Below are 14,144 nucleotides of genomic sequence, written 5' to 3'. Positions count from 1 at the left end.
CTAAGAGTTAAATAAATGGGCCTTTGCATGAGACAACCTAGCACACAGAAACGAATAAAAGCAATGGTTCATAACTCACATTTGTTTTCATTTTTCTGTCAGTACCACATTTTCCCCCTTTTAAAAAATTCAGTTTCAATTTACCAACATATAGTATAACACACAGTGCTTATCCCATCAAGTGCCCTCCTCAGTGCCTGTCACCCAGTCACTCCATCCCTCCTCCCTCTTCCTCTTCTGCAACCTTTTGTTTCCCAGAGTTAGGGATCTCTCATGGTTTGTCTTCCTCTCTAGTTTTTCTCTACTCAGTTTCCCTCCTTTCCCTTTCCCTTATAGGGAAAATAAAATAGTCCCTTTCACTATTTCTTATATTCCACATATGAGTAAATTGTCCTTCTCCTATTGACCTACTTCACTCAGCATAATACCCTCCAGTTCCATCCACGTTGAAGCAAATGGTGGGTATTCATCCTTTCTGATGGCTGAGTATATATACAATATTCCATTGTTTATATAGACCATATCTTCTCTACCCACTCATGTGTCAATGGACATCATGGTTCCTTCCACAGTTTGGCTATTGTGGACATTGCTGCTGTGAACATTGGGGTGCAGATGTCCCGGTGTTTCACTGCATCTGCATTTTGGGGGTAAACGCCCAGTAGTGCAATTGCTGGGTTATAGGGTAGGTCTATTTTAAACTTCTTGAGGAATATCCACACTGATTTCCAGAGTGGCTGTGTCAGTACTACATTAAGCAGCAATCACCTTAAACCTTGGCAGATCCAGGCATTTTGGGGTCATCAAGACAAACATTTGCATCTGAAATGTCACTTCAATGTGAAAAATGTGATTTGTATGACATCTGTCAATATGAATACATTTCTAAACAGCTATCTGGTTCCTATATAATGTAAGCAGAATAGAAAATACATTCTCTATGGATCACCAGAATAAGACATGAATGAAATACAATTTCAGTATAATAGTATTTTTGTACTATAAATTTTCCAGTATAAACTCTTCATGACTGATTCTGACAGAATCAGAGCTCAGCTTCCTGGAAACTTGTTCTGCCTTAACACACTGCCCTTTCAAAATAAATACATATGTCAATAATACAGAAATTAAAATCATAAGAATACTCACAGTATCATTAAGTTTAGAAAAGTGACAGGTTTTTTAAAAGCTCCATACTCTCTAAACAAAAAGATAAAGACTATTAACAGTTTATGTGTTTTCTTTTTTTAAAAGATTTTATTTATTTATTTGTGAGAGACGAGAGAGAGAGAGATACAGAGACAGAGAGAGACAGAGACACAGGCAGAAGGAGAAGCATGCTTCATGCAGGGAGCCTGATGTGGGACTCGATCCCAGGTCTCCAGGATCAGGCCCTGGCAGCACTAAACCTCTGAGTCCCCGGGGCTGCCCAGTTTGTGTGTTTTCATCTGATTTATTCTTCTATTCTAGCTTTAAAAGAAGTCATAGTTGTACTAATGTAGCATCATATAATTTTAGAGCTTACTTTTCCATTTAGTTTTATAATAAACACATACCATAGTTTCAAAACTTTTATAAATATGTCTGGGTGGTGTTTCATTGAATTGGATGTTCCATAGCTTAGAAAATGATTTCTTTTTTTGGCCTAATTTTGGAGTAAAGTCCTCCATATTTAAATACTTTGCACTGATGCCTGAAAATAAAATCATTTTGCCTTTCATTTCTTGTGATTTTAGGAGTGCAGTGTTCATTCTAGTTAACTCAATCTTTTTCAAGAAGAATCTTAAGAAGAAAATCTCAATGGCAAAGTGTGAACAAGCAAAAGAACTGCCAATAATGGGAAAAGAGCTATCCGTATGATGTTGTAATTCTCAGAGCCAAGGAATAAGTCTTGGATATTTTGGGATTGGTTTGTCCAAATATCGGATGTGAAGAAGTCTTCAGGTTCACATTTTTCCTGGATTAGCCAGTCTTTGACTCTTTATCCTTATATAGAAATGGCTGGACAGGTCATATTTTAAAAAGAAATGAAGAAAATTTTTTTCAGGCCAAATCAAATTTTATGTTTCTGTTTCTCCCAAATTATTTTCAGATGCAAGAAAAAGCAAACCACACAGAACTGCACACTGCAGTGAAGTTGGAATGCATGTCTTCATCAGAAGGGAGGGAACAAACTTTGGATAATTCAACCACAAAATATGTGAACCACAAACAAGTGTAAACACACAGGTAGACACCACACACACACACACACACACACACACACACACACACACTAACACTGGTCGGCCCATTTCCCAGGGAATTTTCATCAATGTAGTTTTTTTTTGTTTTTTTTTTTAAGCTGACTAACATCCAAGTAAAAGTATAGAACAATTTCATATCTCTTTTCATGTTTAAATGCTTGGCTTTACAAATATTATGAATATATAAAAGACAAAACAAAACCTAAAAAATAAAAAAAATACAATCCATGGAATTCAGTTTCTTATGAGCAGGCCATCCATAGCTGATTAAAATTAAAAATAAGTTACTATGCCTCAAATCTTCCTCTAGGACTCAGACCCCAAATCTTTCCCTAAAATATAGGTATTTTTAGTACAAATTATCTTTTTTCCCCTCTGTCATTGAGGTTCATTTATGTAGAGAACAAAATAAAGTTAGGGATTAAAGACACTCATGGGTTAACTTTTCCTTGGGTGCAAACAAGTTAAAACTAGGCAATTAAAGCAGAGAGGCCTAATATCAAATAATAGTTTTTTGCCAGTTGCTATACATTTCAAAAAGTACCTAGTTATGCATAAGTTATAGGTTTTTAGCATTATTTTGACCTTTTAATTTTCTCAGATAATTAACATTTGCACTAGGCTATGGAATCTCTTTCAGGCATCTTTACAGTAAAATGAGAAACTCTTTTTGATATCCCAATCTTTTGGGAAAATAGTAATGTCCCACATTTCCTGACTTTGTAGTTATTTTTCAAAGATCTTAAGATATAAGTTTATATGATTTATTCCATACATTTCTTCTTTATTCCTTCATTACATTATGTGTGTCAAGTATGGAATTAAGTTTCAGGGATTTCTACATACGTAACATAGCACATATCCACAAGGGGATTTCATTTGCCTAAAGGTAATAAGGTAATTGAAAAGATGATTGGGCACTTTTATTTTTGAAAATATGGTAGGATAGTGTTTTTCTGAAACACTGCATTCTCTACAAAAACTGAATAAGTTTTTGTAAAATGATACATTTTTGTATTACTTGTCTGAACTGTTGATAAAGACAAGGAAATATTGATGAGCAGATAGTAAGAAGGTATAAATTCAAAGAAGTAGGCAAGTTTCAAAATCAATATTTGTCCAGAGGGCATCTACCATACTTTGTTGGCCACAGTTACATGGGCAAATTAGAGATAAAGCCTGCAGTCTATGCAAGGGGAGATATAAGAACAAAAAAAAAATCCAAAACCAAGAGCCTCCAATGGTGACATCCCAGTAACTGAGAAAGAACATTCTCAGGAGATTGAAGCCATACAAACAACTGTGAATGAGAATCACCAAAATAATTAGACTCTAAGTACTATAGATTTTGAAAAGACATACACTTTTTTTCATACATGAAATTAATATCAGTTACATGTTTTGAGAAGTAAGGTTCAAGATTATCCAAAAAGACAAGAAATTTTTCAAAAATCACTAGATAGCTGTAAAAAAATGAAAAAATGAATTTGAAAATAAAGGTTTTACAAGAAAATGTACAGAGACAGAGATTAAAAATATGAAATATAGTTAAGCAAGACAGGAGATAAAGAAAGTAATTGAAGTTTCAGATGGAGAAAGAGTGATAGAGACGGGAAGAATGTAAACAAGGAAACATTCAAAGTGTTAATAATTTAAAATTTTTCTAAAGTCTGGTAGATATCAATTTTAGCTTCAGGAAGTCCAAATATAAAAACTCGTCCAGGTATACTGTCAAACATAACACTAAAGACAAAAAGATCTTAAAAGGGAAACAAGATAAAATAACTTCAAAAAAATAAAAATTAAACCAAAGCAGATCTCTCAATAGTAACACTAGAAGCCAGAATAATATTTTCAAAGCTCTGAAAGTAAATTCAGAAAGCAAAGAAGAAATGTCAGCATAGAATTTTATACTCAGTAAAACTATCTTTTGGTAATAAGGATGAAATGAAACATTACGGGATCCCTGGGTGGCGCGGCGGTTTGGCGCCTGCCTTTGGCCCGGGGCGTGATCCTGGAGACCCGGGATCGAATCCCACATCGGGTTCCGGGTGCATGGAGCCTGCTTCTCCCTCTGCCTGTGTCTCTGCCTCTCTCTCTCTCTCTCTGTGTGACTATCATGAATAAATAAATAAAATCTTTAAAAAAAAAAGAAATGAAACATTACAAAACTTTTTTTGTAATCCAAGGGAAAAATACTTGAATATAGAATACTAAATGTAAGACATAATCCAAATTATAAAAATAATCTCCTACATTTTATTCTTCTTTATAATTTACAACACTCTTTCACATTTCTGTTCTTGCTTGAACCACAGATATGTGGTGATGCTCTTACCCCAAATAAAAGGTTATATTTTTTCAAAGTATGAAAAACAAGTTTTATCAATTAACTTTAAAATGACAAAACCTTATGTAATCAATCCAGCTGACTTGGAAAATATTGAAAAACGTGTAGAGGGGAAGAAATCAAAATCATCCATGTCTCATTCCTCAAAGATAACCACTGTTAATATTTTGCTCCAAAATCTTTCTGTAATATTCCACACAGGTGTCTTTTCATAGTGTACTTTTCACTTGAAAATAGATCACAAGGGAAGAGTAGGGTCCCCGAGTCACCTGTCCCCACTAAATTACGTAGATAACCTTCAAATCATCCTGAAAATCTACGAATTCGGCCTGAGATTTAAGGAGAAAACAGGTGGAATGCTACAGTGAGAAGAGTTCACGCTTCTATTATCAAGCCCCCCCCTTTTTCCTTTTTTTTCTTTCCTTTTTTTTCTTCTCTCTTTTTTCTTTTTTTCTTTTTTCTTTTTTCTTTTTCTTTCCTTCTTTCTCTTCTCTCTTTTTCTCCTTTTCCCAATACAACATGTTTTTGGCGACTCTGCACTGAGAAAAATGATGAAAAGGAAAACCTCACCTCAAAAAAAAGAATCAGAAACAGTCCTCTCTCCCACAGAGTTACAAAATTTGGATTACAATTCAATGTCAGAAAGCCAATTCAGAATCACTATTATAAGGCTACTGGTGGCTCTAGAAAAAAAGCATAAAGGACTCAAGACACTTCATGACAGCAGAATTTAGATCTAATCAGGCAGAAATTAAAAATCATTTGAATGAGATGCAATCCAAACTAGAGGTCCTAACGATGAGGGTTAACGAGGTCAAAGAACGAGTGAGTGACATAGAAGACAAGTTGATGGCAAAGAGGGAAACTGAGAAAAAAAAGACAAACAAAAGATCATGAGGATAGATTAAGGGAAATAAGTGACAGCCTGAGGAAGAAAAATCTACGTTTAATTGGGGTTCCTGAGGGCGCCGAAAGGGACAGATGTCCAGAATATGTATTTGAACAAATCATAGCTGAAAACTTTCCTAATCTGGGAAGGGAAACAGGCATTCAGATCCAGGAAATAGAGAGATCCTCCCCTAAAATCAATGAAAACCGCTCAACACCTCGACATTTAATAGTGAAGCTTGTAAATTCCAAAGATAAAGAGAAGATCCTTAGAGCAGCAAGAGACAAGAAATCCCTAACTTATATGGGGAGAAATATCCGATTAACAGCAGGCCTCTCCACAGAGACCTGGCAGGCCAGAAAGGGCTGCCAGGATATATTCAGGGTCCTAAATGAGAAAAACATGCAGCCTAGAATACTTTATCCAGCAAGGCTCTCATTCAGAATAGAAGGAGAGATAAAGAGCTTCCAAGACAGGCAGGAACTGAAAGAATATGTGACCTCCAAACCAGCTCTGCAAGAAATATCAAGGGGGACTCTGTAAAAGAAAGAGGAAGTCCAAGGAAACAATCCACAAAAACAGGGACTGAATAGGTATCATGATGACACTAAACTCTTATCTTTCCATAGTAACTCTGAATGTGAATGTGCTTTATGACCCCATCAAAAGGTGCAGGGTGTCAGACTGGATAAAAAACCAGGACTCATCTATTTGCTGTCTACAGAGACTCATTTTAGATATAAGGACACCTACAGCCTGAAAATAAAAGGTTGGAGAACGATTTACCATTCAAATGGTCCTCAAAAGAAAGCAGGGGTAGCCATCCTTATATCAGATAAACTAAAATTTATCCCGAAGACTGTAGTGAGAGATGAAGAGGGACACTATATCATACTTAAAGGATCTATCCAACAAGAGGACTTAACAATCCTCAATATATATGCCCCGAATGTGGGAGCTGCCAAATATATCAACCAATTAATAACCAAAGTTAAGACATACTTAGATAATAATACACTTATACATGGTGACTTCAATCTAGCTCTTTCTATACTCGATAGGTCTTCTAAGCACAACATCTCCAAAGAAACGAGAGCTTTAAATGATACACTGGACCAGATGGATTTCACAGATATCTACAGAACTTTACGTCCAAACGCAACTGAATACACATTCTTCTCAAGTGCACATGGAACTTTCTCCAGTATAGATCACATACTGGGTCACAAATCAGGTCTGAACAGATACCAAAAGATTAGGATCGTCCCCTGCATATTCTCAGATCATAATTCCTTGAAATTAGAACTAAATGACAACAAGAAGTTTGGAAGGACTTCAAACACGTGGAGGTTAAGGACCATCCTGCTAAAAGATGAAAGGGTCAGCCAGGAAATTAGGAAGAATTAAAAAGATTCATGGAAACTAATGAGAATGAAGATACAACCATTCAAAATCTTTGGGATGTAGCAAAAGCAGTCTACAAGCATCCATCCAAAAACTGAAAAGAACTCAAATACAAAAGCTAACCTTACACCTAAAGGAGCTAGAGAAAAAACAGCAAATAGATCTTACACCCAGCAGAAGAAGAGAGTTAATAAAGATTTGAGCAGAACTCAACAAAATCGAGACCAGAAGAATTGTGGAACATCAACAAAACCAGGAGTTGGTTCTTTGAAAGAATTAATAAGATAGATAAACCATTAGCCAGCCTTATTAAAAAGAAAGGAGAGAAAACTCAAATTAAAACTGGAACTGGAACTGGAAGAAATAGAAAACCTGAACAGGCCAATAACCAGGGAGGAAATTGAAGCAGTCATCACAAACCTCCCAAGACACAAAAGTCCAGGGCCGTATGGCTTCCCTGGGGAATTCTATCAAATGTTTAAATAAGAAACCATACCTATTCTACTAAAGCGGTTCGGAAAGATAGAAAGAGATGGAGTACTTCCAAAGTCGTTCTATGAGGCCAGCATCACCTTAATTCTAAAACCAACAAAGACCCCACCAAAAAGGAGAATTATAGATCAATATCCCTGATGAACATGGATGCAAATATTCTCAACAAGATACTGGCCAATAGGATCCAACAGTACATTAAGAAGATTATTCACCATGACCAAGTAGGATTTATTCCCAGGACGCAAGGCTGGTTCAACACTCATAAAACAATCAATGTGATTCATCATATCAGCAAGAGAAAAAACCAAGAACCATATGATCCTCTCAAAAGATGCAGAGAAAGCACTTGACAAAATACAGCATACATCCCTGATCAAAACTCTTCAGAGTGTGGGGATAGAGGAAATATTCCTCAACATCTTAAAAGCCATCTAAGAAAAGCCCACAGCAAATATCATTCTCAATGGGGAAGCACTGGGAGCCTTTCCCCTAAGATCAGGAACAAGACAGGGATGTCCACTCTCGCAACTGCTATTCAACATATTACTAGAAGTCCTAGACTCAGCAATCAGAAAACAAAAAGACATAAAAGGCATTCAAATTGGCAAAGAAGAAGTCAAACTCTCCCTCTTCACCAATGACATGATACTCTACATAAAAAACCCAAAAGACTCCACCCCAAGATTTCTAGAACTCATACAGCAATTTGGCAGTGTGGCAGGATACAAAATCAATGCCCAGAAGTCAGTGGCATTTCTATACACTAACAATAGACTGAAGAAAGAGAAATTAAGGAGTCAATCCCATTTACAATTGCACCCAAAAGCATAAGATACCTAGGAATAAACCCAACCAAAGAGGTAAAGGATCTATACCCTAAAAACTATAGAACACTTCTGAAAGAAATTGAGGAAGACACAAAGAGATGGAAAAATATTCCATGCTCATGGATTGGCAGAATTAATATTGTGAAAACGCCAATGTTACCCTGGGTAATGTACACATTTAATGCAATCCCTATCAAAATACCATTGACTTTCTTCAAAGAGTTGGAAGAAATTATTTTAAAATTTGTGTGGAATCAGAAAAGACCCTGAATAGCCAGGGAATTTTGAAAAAGAAAACCATAGCTGGGGGCATCACAATGCCAGATTTCAAGTTGTACTACAAAGCTGTGGCCTTCAAGACAGTGTGGTACTGGCACAAAAAGAAACACATAGATCCATGGAACAGAATAAAGAATCCAGAAGTGGACTCTCAAATTTATGGTCAACTAATATTCGACAAAGCAGGAAAGACTATCCACTGGAAAAAAGACAGTCTCTTCAATAAATGGTGCTGGGGAAATTGGACATCCACATGCAGAAGAATGAAATAGACCACTCTCTTGCACCATATACAAAGATAAACTCAAAATGAATGAAAGATCTAAATGTGAGACAAGATTCCATCAAAATCCTAAAGGAGAACACAGGCAACACCCTTTTTGAACTCGGCCACAGTAACTTCTTGCAAGATACATCCTCAAAGGCAAAAGAAACAAAAGCAAAAATGAACTATTGGGACTTCATCAAGATAAGAAGCTTTTGCACAGCAAAGGATACAGTCAACAAAACTAAAAGACAACCTACAGAATGGGAGAAGATACTTGCAAATGACATATCAGATAAAGGGCTAGTTTCCAAGATCTATAAAGAACTTATTAAACTCAACAGCAAAGAAACAAACAATCCAATCATAAAATGGCCAAAAGACATGAACAGAAATCTCACAGAGGAAGACATAGATATGTCCAACAAGCCCATGAGAAAATGCTCCTCATCACTTGACATCAGGGAGATACAAATCAAAACTACAATGAGATACCACCTCACACCAGTGAGAAAAGTAACAAGGCAGGAAACCACAAATGTTGGAGAGGATGCGGAGAAAAGGGAACACTCTTGCACTGTTGGTGGGAATGTGAACTGGTATAGCCACTCTGGAAAACTGTGTGGAGGTTCCTCAAAGAGTTAAAAATAGACCTGCCCTATGACCCAGCAATTGCACTGCTGGGGATTTACCCCAAAGTTACAGATACAATGAAACACTGGGACACCTGCACCCCGATGTTTCTAGCAGCAATGTCCACAATAGCCAAACTGTGGAAGGAGCCTCGGTGTCCATCGAAATATGAATGGATAAAGAAGATGTGGTCTATGTATACAATGAAATATTACTCAGTCATTAGAAATGATAAATACTTACCTTTTGCCTCGACATGGATGGAACTGAAGGGTATTATGTTGAGGGAAATAAGTCAATTGGAGAAGGACAAACATTATATGGTCTAATTCATTTGGGGAATATAAATAATAGTGAAAGGGAATAGAGGTGAAGGTAGAAGAAATGGGTAGGAAATATCAGAAAGGGAGACAGAACATGGAAGATGCCTAACTCTGGGAAACGAACTAGGGGTGGTGGAAAGGGAGGAGGGCGGGGGGTGGGGGTGACTGGGTGGCGGGTACTGAGGGGGGCACTTAACGGGATGAGCACTGGGTGTTATTCTGTATGTTGGCAAATTGAACACCAATAAAAAATAAATTTATTATTTAAGAAAAAAGAAAATAGATCACAAGCATAATACTATGCCAATCATTTTTTTCCTATTACATTATTATTTTCTAATGATAGCCTTTATCACATGAATCTTGCTTAATATTTAGAACACTGCTTAGCTACTGTCGTCGTCTGGATTCTTATGTAGAAAATACTTGCTTCCCCCCGTTCTACTGCAGTTGATTTTCTAACACTGTTGGTCAAGCTTGGCCATGGAACTTATTTTGGCCAATAGAAGTTCATGAATTTTATGCAGAGATGTTAATTATGGGTGTCCAAATTGGTTTGGCTCCAATGCTTTGATGACTCACTTTAGATAGCTGCTGGTCCTGTCAGCTTGGGACCCCCTAAAATAAGCACATCTGGAGTGAATCTGAACTCAAACTGGATCTCTGAGTCAAGTACCATTACCACAGAGCAGTCCAGTCAAGCCTGGACTAAATCGGCCAATCACAGTTAATCTGCAGACACATAAGCTTTATAATAAATGCTTGCTATTGCAGATATGGAGCTTGAAGATTTTTTTAAATTTATTTTTTATTGGTGTTCAATATGCCATCATATAGAATAACACCCAGTGCTCATCCCGTCAAGTGCCCACCTCAGTGCCCATCACCCAGTCACCCCCACCCCCCACCCACCTCCCCTTCCACCACCCCTAGTTCGTTTCCCACAGTTAGGAGTCTCTCATGTTCTGACTCCCTTTCTGAAAAATAGTGAAAGGGAATAAAGGGGAAAGGAGAAAAAACGAGTGGGAAATATAAGATTTTTTTTTTTACATGTAGTACTGTATCAACATCTGATGAATACAACGGGAATTGAACATTGAGGTGGTTTTCCAGTTTTGCTTTTATAAATAGTGCTCAATGAACATGTCATACAGCTTTTTTAAAAAGTATAATTATTCCCTTTTCACAGAGGAAGAACTTAGGGTTTGGTGTAAGTGAGTACCAATGGTACACAGCATTAAGTGGCAAAAATATAATATGAATCTGAGTCTATCTGATTCCAAAGCCCAAGTTCTTTGTAAGATACTACATTGCCAGTCACTGAAATTTGTTTACAGTTTGGGATGAATACATATTAAGATAATTCTGGTGTTTCATTTATTTTTTCTTTTTTAAGGATTTTATTTAAATTCAATTAATTAACATATAATGTATTATTAGTTTGAGAGGTAGAGATCAGTGATTCACCAGTCTTATATAATACCCACTGCTCCTTACATCATGTGCCCTCCTTAATGCCCATCACTCAGTTACCCTTTCACCCTGTCCCCATCCCTCCAATGACCCTCAGTTTGTTTCCTATCATTAAGAGTCTCTTATGATTTGTCTCTATCTCTGATTTTGTTGTTTTATTTTTTTCGTCTCTTCCCCTTTGATCCTCTGTTTTGTTTCTTAAATTCCACATATGAAGGCAGCCTGGGTTACTCAGCAGTTTAGTGCTGCCTTCAGCCCAGGGCAGGATCCTGGAGATCCAGGATCGGGTCCCACGTCAGGCTCCCTGCATGGAGCCTGCTTCTCCCTCTGCCTGTGTCTCTGCCTCTCTCTCTGCATCTCTCTGTGTCTGTCATGGATAAATAAATAAAATCTTTTTAAAAAATTCCCATATGAGTGAGATCATATTTTAATTCTTTTTCTGATTGACTTATTTCATTCAGCATAATATCTTCTAGTTCCATCCCTGTCATTGCAAATGGAAAGATTTCATTTTTTGATGGCTGAGTAGTATTCCATTGTGTATGTGTATATACATATATACACACCATATCTTCTTTATCTACTCATCTGTTGATGGACATCTGTGCTCTTTCCATAGTTTGACTATTGTGGACATTGTTGCTATAAATATTGAGGTGCAGGTGTCCCTTCAGATCACTACATTTGTATCTTTGGGGTAAATACCCAGTAATGCAATTGCTGGTTCATAGGATAGCTCTATTTTTAAATTTTTGAGGAAACTCCATACTGTTTTCCTGAGTGGCTGCACCAGCTTACATTCCCAAGTCTGGTGTTTTATAATAGCATAGAATGGCTTTGACTGGCAATGTAGGTATTAAGTGATTTTTGTTTCGCTTTCATTTAAAATTAGTGTACTGAATTCTTGTTACATGAAACACTAAATTCTCTATATCTGTCATTTAAAACAACTTTAATTTGATCCAGTATTTTTTTTTCTGAAAGTAGACATTAAATCAGACAATAATTTGTAATGGAAATTGTGGGTTCAATATGAGAATTAGTGCCTTGCTAAAACTTTTGTTTCTTCATTCCCCTCTTTAAAATAGGTTTTGTTTTCTTACTATTCTTGAAGGTTTATTCATATTTTCTTAAACATACACAGTGAGATAATACTTGAAATAATGTGATGGTATTTTTTATTAGAAGTCAGTAATGTTCACATTATTCATAAGGCACAGGATCAAAAGGGAATAATATACATCTTGTGAACAAGTAGACATATAAATTAGCAACTACCAAAAGAACCTCATGCTTCACTTGTGTTTGCTAGGTTAAACATGTTTGATGTTTAAGTGGTCCATTTAGGATTAGGAGTATGTCTATAAATCAAGAGAATACCATTCATTTTTTTATGTTCAGCAAATATCTAATTTGACATCATGAGATCAAAAAGTAAAGTGAATTTTTTAGAATAATTAGAGTAATTCCAATAGGCCAAAAGCATTTTCCTTGTAAGCTCTCTATACAGGAGATACAGATCTTTTTAATTTAAAGAGTTAATTAACTTTTTAATCATAGCTAAAGGGAAAGATCATGGCACTAGGGATCAATTTGCAAATTCAATAATTTCTGTATATGGCCCTTTTGTTGTGTCACTACAAATATGCACATAATATTTTGATTGGCTGGGTTTAGTCACAAAAAGAGAAGTCAAATTAACCTAAGTGAAAAACACAGATCAGCTTTGTCTTTCACAAGCAAAGCTGCCTAAAATAAAAGCTAACAGATCATTTCCAAAATGTAACATTTATTGAAGTGCACACCCAATATCTTTGAGTACATACCCGAAAGACGATGACACAAGAAGGAATGGAATGTAAAATGAGAGACATGACAACATGATCCTAAAAGCTAACAGAGGATGAATTCATTTTTAGTTAAATATTTCAGAGAAAATTAGTCATATATTTTCAGTTGTCTTAAAGGATCATTACAGAGAATAGTGATACTGGGCTATGGTAGTAGTGGAAATGGAGAATAAGGGTGTGATGGAAGGAAATAAGCCTTGTTTAGATGCCATATAGAATCTTGAGAGTGATGAGAGCTAATATAGGAAAAGTAGGTTGAATGTCCATTATGGGTGATTTTTTATATATCTATATATGAGTACAGATATGTATGTGTATCTATCTATATCTATACCTACATCTACTGAGCTGAAATATCTTTCCATATAATGCTCAAAATATAATCATGAAGGCTTATGAACACAGATGTAAGAATATCCTGGGTTTCTTTTTTTCCAGAGCAAAATTGCATTCATGACTTATGCATGTCAATGCTATGACAGAGAATTAATTGGCACCAATGAAATGAGGCATTGTGTCTTGGCATTCAGACTCCTCATATAAACATCTTCCATTAAAAAGTTCAGTTCAAGAGACGCTCCTCCATAATACCTTTATTTACTCTAATGTATTAAAAACATGTGGGGCCAGAATAGGGCTTGCAAATGTATCTAACTCCTCCCCCAAGAAAACTCATGCTGAAGGGTATAGGCCTGTGTGATGATTAACTATTTCTCAGGCCTTAGGAACTGCTTAAAAACCATTGTTTACTCACTGGGCATCCAGGACCATGGATGTCTGTGGCATTTCCCTTCACCCCAGGGATTCTCAGATCTTGGTCTAAGAATTGTTCATAAAATGATGTCATAATGAATGCACTGATGAAGCACTGTCAGCTGCTGCTTGCAAAGATAGGACAAAATCACAGCACTGTCTAATGCTTTCCTGCATTCTCAGAGTCAGTTGTGGATAGTCTCTATCAGCCAGATGTGAACTTAATCCACTGTAGTCAGCTAACTTTGGGATGACTCTACACCTACGTTGCTGACCATAATTATTTCCTGCTGTAGGAACACTACTCTCACTGCATGTGAACCTTGTTTGGATTTCCTGTATTGGCTGCCATGTCAG

At 36.4% G+C, this 14,144-nt stretch overlaps 2 long non-coding RNA genes across 17 annotated transcripts in view; one reads left to right on the top strand and one right to left on the bottom strand.

The window, feature by feature from the left end:
• The window catches only part of LOC144311176 (uncharacterized), a 26,394-nt gene extending 12,418 nt beyond the window's left edge, over positions 1-13,976 (bottom strand). Inside the window, exon 1 of the long non-coding RNA XR_013376758.1 lies at positions 13,789-13,976. This is a non-coding gene — a long non-coding RNA (uncharacterized LOC144311176). The remainder of the gene's footprint in view (positions 1-13,788) is intronic.
• Positions 13,905-14,144, top strand: part of LOC144311142 (uncharacterized) — an 83,417-nt gene continuing 83,177 nt past the window's right edge. For all 16 annotated transcript variants that reach the window (XR_013376719.1, XR_013376746.1, XR_013376726.1 and 13 more), the window contains exon 1: positions 13,905-14,144. This is a non-coding gene — a long non-coding RNA (uncharacterized LOC144311142).

The sequence above is a fragment of the Canis aureus genome, chromosome 1 (assembly GCF_053574225.1).
Source record: "Canis aureus isolate CA01 chromosome 1, VMU_Caureus_v.1.0, whole genome shotgun sequence".
NCBI classification, from domain to species: domain Eukaryota; kingdom Metazoa; phylum Chordata; class Mammalia; order Carnivora; family Canidae; genus Canis; species Canis aureus.
Note: the sequence above shows the minus strand (reverse complement) of the source record. Positions and strands in the feature narration are given on the sequence as shown.